This window comes from Panthera tigris, chromosome B2, assembly GCF_018350195.1.
Source record: "Panthera tigris isolate Pti1 chromosome B2, P.tigris_Pti1_mat1.1, whole genome shotgun sequence".
Taxonomy (NCBI): Eukaryota; Metazoa; Chordata; class Mammalia; order Carnivora; family Felidae; genus Panthera; species Panthera tigris.
The window spans coordinates 118,377,769-118,390,661 of record NC_056664.1 but is presented as its reverse complement, the minus strand read 5'-3'; the positions used below and the strand labels follow the sequence as shown (position 1 = coordinate 118,390,661).

At 38.4% G+C, this 12,893-nt stretch overlaps 1 long non-coding RNA gene across 3 annotated transcripts in view; it reads right to left on the bottom strand.

Annotated features, from left to right (window-relative positions):
• LOC122238739 overlaps positions 1-12,893 on the bottom strand; it is a 128,713-nt gene that overhangs the window by 13,886 nt on the left and 101,934 nt on the right. For 2 of the 3 annotated variants that reach the window (XR_006217870.1, XR_006217868.1), the window contains exons 1-2: positions 5,417-5,639; positions 394-514 (exon numbers count right to left, since the gene is read on the bottom strand). This is a non-coding gene — a long non-coding RNA (uncharacterized LOC122238739). Of the gene's footprint in view, positions 1-393; positions 515-5,416; positions 5,640-12,893 lie in introns of those variants that run through there. The other variant, XR_006217869.1, reaches the window with a different exon arrangement.

Below are 12,893 nucleotides of genomic sequence, written 5' to 3'. Positions count from 1 at the left end.
AGTGTCAAGAAAACTTCTTTATCTTTGTGTGGGCTTGAGGGGAAAATATTCAAAACTACAGTTGTTGGTTTTTCATATTCATTTAGTTTTGAGAGAGAGACAGAGAAAGAGCACACAAGCAGGGGATGAGTAGATAGGGAGACAGAGGATCCAAGGTGGGCTCTGTGCTGAGAGCCTGATGCAGGGCTTGAACCCAGGAACCATGAGATCATGATCTGAACCAAAACCAAGAAATGGACACTTAACTGACTGAGTCACTCAGGCACCCCCAAAACTACAGGTTTATCGGGTTCAAACTGGTTACCTGTGGGATCTGAGGAAACTCAAAATAATTAAAGCATTACTAGGTAAATCATGTCCCAGGATGCTTGGCTAAAGGAAACAATATCCTACCTGAAGGAATACACACAGTTCAGGTGTCACAAAATTATGCAGATAACCTTCTACAGAAGAACGAGTATGACCCCTGGGCTTCGCATGGGGCTGGTGTCCTGTGCTGTGTGTACAAATGAACCTGTGGCGGGGGGGGGGGGGGGGGGGGGGGGAAGGGGGAGGGGGAAGGGAAAAAAAAAGAAAATTTGTCTAAAACATATAGGTAAATTACACATATTGATATATAAATCTTCAGTTAATGTAGGGGGCAACAGTTGTATGCTATGTTTTTAATAATATGTGTAAAAATGGTTTCTTTTTAGAGCTAAAGGATGAAAACCACGAGTCCAATTCATAGGCAACATCTCACGGCTAAAAAACTCTAAGAGTACCTATCCTGTTTACTAGGTATATGGAACTGGGAAAACCTCAATATGTTAGAGGCTGGGAAGACCAATATCTGGCCAAATGAAAAGGCAAGTTTATTAGGATGGTGATTATCCAGTAAAAGGTAAAACCATATATTCTTTGTTCCCATACACATCTTTATAGAATATACTCCTTATAAGGACTTTTGAACTTAATAAGCAATTGTGAATGGATTTCTGTTATCCCTAGGCAACACAGACAGCCACTCTACCCAGGTTTTCCCCCCTTTCTATGCAAATAGGCTTGTAAACATCTGAGCTAACAGAAAATGACCAAAAAAAAAAAAAAAAAAAAGTACCAGCCAAGTTGCTTGGACGCTAGGAGTAAACATACATAAACTGTTCTCTGTTCAGCATGAATGATCATAAATACACACAGTGCAATACAGAAAACTAAAAGTGTGCATTATAAAGATAGCAAGACTCTTGAAAAGTCCAAACAGCTGTAAAAGTACATTTAGCCACTGGGTCAAGGCTATTTTATACCATGAGATCTTTCTTATTTTTGTTCCACTGCTAATAATTCAAGACTGCTTGCCTTACACCAATAATCTGCATTATCTTAGTATCAAACTATGTTACTATTATTTAACTATGTTGAAAGTAACATTATTCTAATTTTTTAATGTTTATTTTTGAAAGACAGAAAGAGCACAAGCAGGAGAGAGGCAGAGAGAGAGAGAGAGAGAGAGAGAGAAACAGAGACAGAGAGACAGAGACAGAGACAGAATCTGAAGCAGGCTCCAGGCTCTGAGCCATCAGCACAGAGCCCAACACGGGGCTTGAATTTACAAGCTGTGAGATCCGAATCGGATGCTCAACCGAGGCCCCCTAAAAGTAACATCATTCTAAATAAAACAATGACTAGTTTTTATTTTCCAAAGTTTGAAAATATTTTAGGTGTAAAGTTTTCAACTCAAGAATATTATAGGCTTTTACTTAAACTCAAAATAATTCCTGAACACTTTAATATCCTTTTGTTCTCGATTTTTAAGTCTTTACTTTTTTTTTAGTGTTTTTATTTATTTTTGAGACAGAGAGTGAGACAGCACACCTGGGAGAGGGGCAGAGACAGAGGAGGACAGAGGATCCAAAGCAGGATCTGAGCTGACAGCAGAGATCCTGACGCGGGGCTCAAACTCATGAAGGAAAGATCATGACCTAAGCCGAAGTCAGACACGGAACCGACGGAGCCATTCAGGCACCCCATCAATTTTTAAAAGTCTTTTCAATGTTTTTTAACTCCATGCAAAAGGATTTGTACAGAAGGAAAAAAATTGGTATTTAAAGCAAAAGTAGAAAGCTAATTTCCCTTGAAATCCTAATTCTTAAAAAATAAAGCTGAAAGTTTACCAAAAAATTAGTTTTGAGAACTGTCAAACCCAGATCACTCTCAAAATAATTTGAATAGTGTGCATTCAAACTCCCTCTGCTTTGATTCAGTACTAGATTAAGATTGTATCTAGAAATCAGGTGGTGTTTCTTACCCGTTGTTTTACAAATAAATGTTAATTTCACAATTCTAAGAGTGGGTAAATAATGGGTAATTCTGTTCCTAGGAATTACTTCAGCAGGACCTGGAAGAGGACACACACTTTCATATGGACAAATTAGAGAGAGAGAAGAAGAGAGAGAGGCACATGGATGTAGCATACACTGAAAATTCTGTGTACGTGTCTTCTATTTGCTGATTGGGCCAGCTCTCCAACCTCTCTCAGCAACACACAACCTTGCACAACCTCAGAAATCACCGTTCACCCCTGCAGCAGATCCTTGGTAGATTTCATGGAATCTTGCCTTACACAAGCCTGGTTAACCCCCAGCAGAGATCCCAGGCGAATCCTCACACAGAGTTTTGGTGCCCACCCTCTGTGCAGCTTCCTCTTCTCTGAATACCACTGGCTTGCAAATTCCAGATGCTTCAGGCAGCCACAAATTCCAATCTTAGACCCCAAAACTCAGCATGACAGTAAATCTGCTTGGGCTCCCCACCCTGTGTCATGGCAAGAAGCAGTCCCAGGCAAAAAAAAAAAAAAAACAAAAAAAAAAAAAAACAAAACCAACAACAACGGGGAAACAGTAGGGCTCACCTCGTGTCTCCTTTATCTCAATGATGTTGTTTATTTTTACAGCAAAATCATAAAATCAAAAGAACGTAGTGTCTGAATGAGGACTGTGAATTTTTCAAACTTCTCTTTGTTTAGTGTCACATTAATAAATTGGAAAAGAATATTTAACTGATTTACAGAAAAGAATCAGAAAATATGAATCCAGTTACACCTCCAGATTTCAACAATTCACCCCACTGAGCTGTTGTTTTCTCTTGACCTTCTCTATGAGGCATCAGAGGCTTCCGAGGGGTATCTGTTCACCACGAGAGGTCCCTTAGTAGCTGCTCAAGTATTATGCTGTTTCTAGGTAAATAATTATTTAATTATTATTTAATGATTTTACTTTAAAAAAAAAAAGTGTGGCTAATATTTTAATGACATGGGAAAATATCCAATAAAATACTTCTAAGCTAAATGTGTAAAATAACGCTTCACAAAGTAAAAAAAAAAAAAGCCTAAAAATCAACATTTTTAAATAGGAATATTAAAGGTGTTATTTTACTAATTTTTTCATCATTCTTTTCTAGATCTCCTGTGTCCCATATTAGTAATATGTATAAATAACACTTAAAAGAGCTTCTAATTAATATGCTGTTGAGTCCAATTTCCCCTCTAAGTTCAGGAAGAAATATTTAACATGACAGCAGCTGCCACCAATAGTCGCCCGAGTCTTTGCAATCCGACCACGCCACTTCTGTGACCCGAATGTTCCCCCTCTTCAGTGGCTTCAGTGCCGCTGCTCATTCCTTTCCACACTCCAAGACCTCTCCTTCAAGGTCAAGCTCAGGTTTGACATCTTAGTGAGCTCTTACTCCACCTCTGTCCCCTACTTTCCAAAACCAAGTCTGAAGTAATTTTCCCATCTCAAAACTTCCATGGTCCTTTGTTCTCACACCTCACCCAGTTTGTTGTGCCTTTTTTTTGGGGGGGGGGGGGCTTGTTTTCTTTTTCTTTTTCATCTTTTTTTTTCTTTTCTAGAGCAGTTTTAGATTCACAGGAAAATTTATCAGAAAATACCGGAGTTTCTCTGATAAACTTACTTGGAGTGAATGCCTATAAATGATAAATGGTGTTTTCTCCATTCACAATAACAGACCATGCTATTTCCCGAGATGTCACCCAAATGAGTGACTCATTGTATGTGGGCTTCAAATGACAATTGGAAGAATATGCAATTTTACGTTTGTATGACAATTTAACATCTGCACTATTTTTACCTGTATTTTGTGTACTTGATTTCTTCCAAACAAAAACACCCAAGTCTCATTGCTGCTCTTTCTCTGGACTCCCAAAGAGAAGGGGCATGCAGTATAAAAGAGAGCCCCGTTTAGGCTCCACCTTCGTATGATGGGGACTTAAGACCAGGCCCAGGTGGAAGGGCTACCCATTTTCCTAATAGTTGAAGAAATTAACAAAATGAAAATATAAGTGCAAAAAATGCTAAACGCCAAGTCAATGGGACCTGAAGGCTGTAAAATGAGTTTGTAAGAGATGACTCACGGAAGACTGTTTTGGAAGACTTCCAGAACGATTCAGGAGGACAGTCAGGAAAATGATTACCCATTGGAGCAGCTTTTTAGCACCAATAAATTCTGTCTGTTTCAGTAATGGATGCCTTCAAGAACTATTATGAACTGTGACTTTAAAATAAGTGCACATATACACTATTTTTATTACTCTTCCCACAAACCTCTGTTCTCTTTAAGTCCTCAGTCTTGCTCTCGATAGTTTTACACAACACAATCCTTTTCATGAGGACATCGCACAAAATTTATGCAGGATTGCTCTATTTCCAGGCACGTCTATATCTCAGTCCCCCTAACTGCCCCACTAAAGCCAACATTGGGCTGTCTACATGAGGTTTAGCTCCGCTCCAAGGGGCAGCTGCGAAAATGTAAACACTGCTTTCAGATCGCATCCTGAATCACCACCTTCCTTTCTGGCTTGAAAAAATACCCCTTTCCCAACTGTGTACCGTTCCCCACTCTTAAACCTGGTTTTGGTTAGTAGGAGAAGAAATACAACCTTCATAATAATTAATATGGGCACTGTGCTCTTGACTCTTTCAAAGTAGATCTATAAACATTATACCATCTGACTTTCTAAATAATAATATGAAGGGAGATATTACTTCTATTTTATAAGCGAGCCTCAAGACACACAGCTAGGGTTGAGTTTAAGAATGAGGTCTTTCAATTCCAAATTCAATGCTTTTTCCATCATATTCTTTTGTTCTACCTTATTCAAGTGTTTGTCATTCTCTACATGCTTCTCTATAATAACATAGATTACAATACCTGGGTGGGAGGAGGACACTTTTGGAAAGCACATAACATAGTTTTAACTAATATTTTTTAGGCAAGGGAGCATCTGACAAAATTAGTGATATTGCATTTCTTTGTTAGTTATTTTCTTTTATACATGAGAACCCTGAGCCCCAAACAGGTATCTTACCTAACTCACATAGTACATTGGCAAGAGACAGGATTTAAACTTCAGTCTTACCTGACTCCAAATCCCAAGATCTCCAAATGAACCATCGAACCTTCCCCCAGGGTGGTCTCTGGCAAATCCTACCAGAAGCGAATTTATTTTGTACCAAAAAAACTCAATCTAAGCCTATTCTGATTAAAAGGTCATGATCTGTCCCTGCCCAACAGTAAATCTGAGGCAAAATACATGTTCAGTTAGCACTAACGATGTTTCCTTCTGGAGATTCACTATAATAACAACCGTTCCTTTGGGAAGAGTCCAGTGTTTTAGCCTCCCTGGCCCAGTGTGGGATGACTCAGGTCAGACTACAGCAGCCCCAAACAACCCCTCCTAAACAAGACCTTAAGAACGTTAATGACTCAGGTACTATTGTTCTCAGATGACCTTGGGCTGGGGCCCGGACAATTCACAAGCATAAAAAATTAAGCAAGCAAGATGGAGAAAATGGAGAGGTTTTACTGCTTTCAGGCTCAAGAAAATGTTTTAATGTATCAACTGACTACAGCCAACCTGATAAATGGTAGGCCTCTCTCACATTAAATCTTATTTTTTCCTTTTCTGATTGAAGGCAAATGCAAGATAAGACGGAAGAGTAGTTACCCTCTGAAGCCCTCCAGGAAATGTTTATTTTGTCTTATGTATAAAACCTAACTAGTATCCAAAAGAACTTGATGTCCCTGTTAAGAATGAAAAGGACCCTGGTAAACAGCTGGAGGGGGCTGATAGCGCCCCACCACATGCATTCTTTACTGGCCCCTTGAATTGCTCATTTCAAAACGGAGGAAAACATTTCCTGCCTTAGTGCATAACAGAGAAAGGCAAATGGTCTGGAATGACCTCAGAAGATTTAGCAGTTTTCTAAAAAACTTAAAGGGAGTTTGCTCAAAGCTTCAATTAACTGGACATCCGCCAAACCACTTGGAAAATTTCTGCATTCAGAAAGAAGAATCCTCACGGTGAGAGAGATTCTCCATAACAAATCATCACAACCACTGCAAACATTTCTATCATTGGTTGTGTAAGTGATTATATCAGAATGTGTGCTTCTCCAGTTCCCCTCACTTGCTCCCAACTGTAATTTTTTAAAAATAGGATCTGTGATTTACTAATTTGTGTAATCCTTGTAGAATTTAAGCTATTCATTCATTCATTCATTCAACAATTATGCTTAATACCACATCAAGCATTGGGACTACAATGACATTTGATCCATAGATATTTCCTGAGCATTTACTATGTTTCTGGCACTGAGCTAGAAAATGGGGTGTGATGTTGAACTAGACAGTCAACCATCCTGTCTTCATGGAGCTCTCAGTCTGGTTCAGTGGGTTTTAATCCTTGTTGTAACCCAGAATCACCAGGGAGCTTTTAAAACAGACCACAGATGAGGCCCCACGTATTAAATCAAACCACTCAAATCAAAGACACTGGCTTGGTGATTGATGCAAACAATAAAACAGGATTATAATATGACAAATGAAATGACTGACAAAAGTAAAGAACATAGAAAGTACACACAACCCAGATTCATGTATGAGTAGAGTGTTTTAAATGATGATTTATCAGTTAGCCTAGGAAATAAAGGAAGTAGGAGCACTCTGGATAAAAGGAGTATGACATTCAAGGCAAAGAAACACATTTCTGATATAGTCCAGTGATACTGCTTTCTTTCTTTCTTTTTTTTTTTTTTATGAGTAGAGCATGTGAAGTCCAAGGTTCAGAGAAAAAAAGACAACCACAGGAACTGGATAAGTGGGTAGAAGCGAGAGCAAGAAAACGCCAGAATCTCAGGCTGAGGGTTTGGAAGTTATTTCTTAAAACAATTAGAGCTTTGGAGGAAATTTAAGCAAGAAGCAAATGTGATCATTCATTGCTCAATCTTTTACTTTCTTTACTCCCAGGCCATGGATACTTAAATTTGGCACGTCCTGAAGCAACAACATGGTCACCCCAGACTGTGTCATCTCAATAACTGGAAGAAATCAACAATTGCCCTGTTAAAGCATCTGTCATTATTCCACTTTAATACATGTCCAGCTTCCTCTATTTCCCTTCCAGCTCACCCAGTCATTTGCTTTGCTCTCCAGTTGCCCAAGCCCAAGCCCTGAGGGATGCTGAGGACACTTAACACCCTTGTTCCCAAGAAGAGGAGAAGGCTGGTGTGGGGAAGGAATGGTTTAAGCTTCATGTACCAGCATCCAGTGGGAATGGGACCTAAGTACTCTGAACATTCTGTCAGCTTGCTTACCTGATAAGGCAAGAATGAGAATCATTTTCCTAGGAAACAATGGTAATTTAAACTTTTTTTTTTTTCAGACTGCCCTATAATTATTTGCCTGTATGGATTTCATGGAGCCCAAAACATGTTTTTTGCTATTTATAACTCTTTATTTTTTTCCCACTATTCATAAAATGGTGAAAAACAGTTCTTACAAATAAGGGAAAATCCAAGTACAGTACCTGCTTGTTTGACTCAATATTTTGATTTGATTTAAAAATCAATAATTTATTTTAACTAAGTGACAGACATTTTATTCCTATGTACAAAGCACTCAGAAATTCCACCCTACCTCCCACATCCCGTTTGGTCACAAGAGATAATGGCTGCATTGACAAGAACTATTTCCAGTTCCTGTCAAGGGTCATTTCAGAAAGAAAGCTGAAGCAAAGCCTCACACTATTATTTTTATTTTGAAACATTTAAAAATAAATATCAAGTTATTGGCCTCAAGGGTCTTCTTGTTTCTGCAAATGAAAACCTTTGGAAGAAACAGTTTTACGCTGCTGAAGCACGAGTTTGGCCAGATTAAAAGGGACCAAAGACAAGAGCTCACACCTAAATACCAGCCTTCCACGGCTACAAGTCAGACACTGGTTTTTCTCCCACTGGACTCTGCTTAGTGGCCTTCAGGGATCAATCATCCTGAGAGCATCGAGAGACCAATACTCGAGACAAATTTGGATATTGGTTTCCTTTTGAGAAGAGTCAGCAGAACATTACATCTTACAATATATGTATGAATAGCAACTATTGTTTGGTTTCTTATTCTGTTCTAGGCACCATGCCAAGTGTTTTATATACAGTTGACCTTTGAACAACGTGGGGATTAGGAGTGCTGACCTCACCTACAGTTGGAAATCCATGTATAGCTTTTGACTCCCTCCAGAATTAACTAATAGCCTACTATTGATGAGAAGCCTTGATAATATAAACAATTAACACATATTTTGTACAGGTATTACATACTATATTCTTACAATTTAAGAATGTAAGCGAGGGAAAATGTTTATTAAGAAAGTCATAAGAGAATATATATTTATAATATTGTACTATATTTATAAAAAAAAAATTCCACGTATAAGCAGACCCATGCAGTCCAAACCCATGTTGTTCAAGAGTCAACTGTACATCCACTTATTTAACTTATACAATAAGCTTGTCCCAAGAACCTTACATGCCTTGTACTGACAGGAAAACACAGACACAGCTAGTAAGTGGGACAGAGGGATAGAATTTTTGTGTGTGTGACAGAGAATCGAGAGCTCAAGAACCACTACACGTCTATTTCTCTGTTAAACAGATTTTCCATGCAAATCATTGTTGCTCAGTGTTTATATAGTGAATACGTAAAAAAGGTTCCAAGAAATAAACTTCTGACTCACTACATAAACATCTGTGTTCTTCAGGTATCTGTCATGAAACTGCAAAGACTAACAGTATTTACAACTCCAACGGGGCTCCAGCAGTTAACCATGAACCAGCTGCCTGTCACCTGGCCTTGAAGAACAATTCAGTCTTATGTTCTTGTAGCTCTCTCCACCACTTTCGCCAGGAAGAGAAAATGGAGGGTTATCAATAAACCTTTTGCTTTAGATCTATTAGCCTTGAGTTAGATTAATTGTCTTGTGAAATATTTACTCTTCTCTTTCCTGGCGATGTCATTCCCATAGCTACTTTTGATACAGCTAGCTAATTACCACTTTTTGTCTTCTGAATTCTTTTTACTGCTATTCTAGTCCAATGATTTGTAAAAAAAAAAAAAAAAAACAACCAACTATTCTTTTGTGTTTCTCATTCTGTTGTCCATTCTCTGAACTTTCTAGGTCAAATCAATGCAGCAATCATTCTTATAGCCTCAATCATAAGGCTATCTTGAACCTTATTCATGATATTCAAGTCTGTATACGAGAAGGCAATGTGAGGTATGTGAGGAACAGTATGGGTCTTCTGTAAGACTGGCTTACACTTAGTGCTAATGTTTATAAGTTACTTAATCTCTACAGCCTTGAGATTCTCATTTATTTTTTTTCCTTCCTTTTTTTTTTTTTTTTAGACAGAGAGAGAGTGAGAGCATGAGTACGGGAGGGATAGAGGGACACAGAGAGAAAATCTTAAGCAGGTTCCATGCTCAGTGTGGAGCCCAAGGGTGGCCTGGATCTCAAGGTCGTGAACTGAAATCGAGAGACGCTTAACCGATTAAGCCTCCCAAGCACCCCAAGACTTTCATTTTTTTTAAACTGGATATTAATACCTACTATTCAGAGTAGTTGAAAGGACTAAACATAAGATATGCGTAAGCCAAATATTTTGCATTTTCAAAATAAGGGGTAGATACTTCAGAAAGGACAACAATTATGGTCTTATCCTTAAAAGCTGTTTTAAAACATTTTTAGAATATATTTAATTTTTTTTAAATGTTTATTTTTGAGAGAGAGAGAGACAGAGACAGAGCACAAGTGGGGGAGGGGCATAGAGAGAGGAAAACACAGAATCCGAAGCAGGCTCCAAGCTCTGAGCTGTCAGCACAGGGCCCAATGCAGGCCTCGAACCCACGAACTGTGAGATCATGACCTGAGCCAAAGTTGGAGGCTTAACCAACTGAGCCACCCAGGTGCCCCATTAAGAAATATATTTTAAAAGGTAAACAATATCAGATACATATGAATGTTAATAAGATCTCTTTAAAGGACTTAAGTAATATCTTTATCTCTGCTACATTCAGTCCAGTTCTCATTAAACACAAGAAAAAAGCAGGTGTAGAGCTTTTAAAACATAATTAGGAGACTCCTTTTATGTTAATATGTTGGTGACTATGAATTTCATAAAGGTATTTTTATAACTTCATTTGTTTTCTTCCATCATTTCTGACAGTGTGTGTAAAATCTTCCTACGTCATAATCAAGAAAGTGTCTGTAAATGTCGACGAACATTACACTAGACTAAACTATTAACTCCTATTAGGTGAAGAGGCATCATAGAATAGTGACCACAACATAGGATTTGTAATCAATTGAGTTTGAATCCTAGCTCTGACATAGAAAGTGGTTTGATCTCCCTGAACTGTTTCCTTATTCATACACCGAAAATGTAATACCTATTGGTGCCAACATTAATATAGCAATGGTAATGGCAGTGCCCAAACTATAGGTGCTCGACAAACGTCTTTTCTCTTTCTGTCTCCCTTTCATCTTCATTTACCTAGCATTTGAACTTATTAGATTAATTAAATTGAATTAATTTTTTTATGTTTATTTATTTTTGAGAGAGAGACAGAGCACGAGCAGTGGAGGGGCGCAGAGAGAGAGGGGGACCCAGAATCCAAAGCAGGCTCTAGGCTCTGAGCTCTCAGTACAGAGCCCGATGCGGGGCTCGAACCCACGAACCAGGAGACCTTGACCTGAGCTGAAGTTGGACGCTTAACAGACTGAGCCACCCAGGTGCCCCAAGTTAATGCTGTTTTAATACATAAAGTAAAAACCCTTCAAAGCCCTGCTAAGCGCATTGACCTTTTCCTGCAAGCAGGAAAACCCATGTTTCCTCACCTCATTTTCCAATAGGCATGAGTGCATATTTGCACATGGGTACACACATCACACATATGTGCTGACGTGCGAGTTGCTCTGTCCAGTCCCACTTAGTAAACAAACACAGAGTCATGCAGTATCACTACAACACAGTTTTGTTTAGAGCTCCTCAGTACCCCAAGTCGCTGACTAAGTGAACTATTTTGCGCTTAATTGTTGGTGAGCAGCAAAGCCGTTTTCAAATAGGAATGTGTTTAGCCACATAGAAGAAAGAAGCCTTTATCTAATTCACAGTTCAAAAGACATTGTGACATCCTCCTGAGGCCAACCTCTGGTTCCATGACTCCCAATAGAAACATAATAATAATGATATTAAGAAACCGATCAATCTCAGTATGTAGCCCAATGTAGAAAACACTCAGAATTTCATAGGCCACTCCAAATCCATCCTGCCTTCTATGGGAAAAAGTAGAAAACAATGCAAATTCTTTTATATCCCTCTCAGAAGATTTCTTGGTGACAAAGTTCAAAACACTCTTAAGAAGGAAAAGCAAAAAACCAAGAAATTTCAATGATGCAAGTTATTTATTTATCCTTAAATACATTTCCTTGATTTACTTGTTATACTGGGAATCATTGGCAGGTGTCTTAAATTTCCAAGAGTTTTGAATGTGTGAATTTTGTTTAGGTGCCAAATAATTACTTTGTTTATTCCTTTCCAGGTTCGGGATCTTTACTAATAAATTTTGCAAGTAACGAAAAACCCCATACCACTGACACACACATCTAGTGGCACTTTTACGGCATGAGGCTACAGTAGGCAAATGGGTACCATTTTACAAGACTCTGCCACGAAACTGATGATGTGGACCCAGTGCTCCTTCATATTATGCTAGTAAATACGCGAAATGGAAATCTTGGGATCATAGATCAAACATTACAAGGTAAAAACATTACACGGTAAAAACTTCATGGAGCTCAATTAGAAGTTATTCTGCTTGGTTCATATTTTCCATTTGAAACTTTTTTTTTTTAGCCCCAGTTTCTCTGAGGCTGTACTCAGGAGGCTAAAATGTCATGCCTAACAGAAAACTCCTTGACTTAGTTTTCTTTTCTGTTTCACAGTTGAAGCAGAGAATTTACACTGGGAGGCATATCCAGGCTTTCCCCTAATGATAAACAAAATGCGGATTCTTCCAAAAGTTGATGTGTAATCTACACCACAGATTGCAAACCAAAAGTAAGTCACTGCATGTTGAATCCAACATTAACATTTAACGTTTCTTCTTGTTAAAAAAGAGCTAAAAGTATTATTAAACAGCTTGAGAGGTTGAATATGTGACAAAGGGAGATTATGATTGCAGATGGAATCAAGGTTAATCAGGTCATTTGAAAATAAGATTATCCTGGATTATTTGGGTCAGCCCAAAAAATAACAAGCGTCCTTAAAGGTGTAAGAGAGAGTCAAAGGAGGTCAAAGTGAAGTGAGATGAGAAGACTCATCTTCTTCCAGAAAAGAACACATTTCTGTTGATACGTTGATTTTAATACAGTGAGACCCATGCTGGACTTCTAACCTACAGGACTGTAGACAATAAACTGGTGTTGTTTTAAGCCACGAAATTTGTGGCAATTTGCTGTAGGAACCATAGAAAACGAATACAGGTGGTCTTGTCTGGGAGCA